Consider the following 214-nt stretch of genomic DNA (forward strand, 5'->3'; position numbering starts at 1 on the left):
CAGCCACACCTTCAACCTTCCCGTTTTCTTTCCGCCTGGGTTGCCGCAGTATCTCGCTCCGTTTTCTCTCGCACGCTGAGTCTCCGCAGGCTGTTGATTAAGGAAATTAGTCAATCCAGACCAGAGAATTGTAGGGTTTACCTCATCACGCTAGATACCATACTATTTACACGAGTTCCCCCCACGTCGGATGGTTTTCACAGTATAATTCTGC

The sequence above is a fragment of the Penaeus monodon genome, chromosome 20 (assembly GCF_015228065.2).
Source record: "Penaeus monodon isolate SGIC_2016 chromosome 20, NSTDA_Pmon_1, whole genome shotgun sequence".
NCBI lineage: Eukaryota > Metazoa > Arthropoda > Malacostraca > Decapoda > Penaeidae > Penaeus > Penaeus monodon.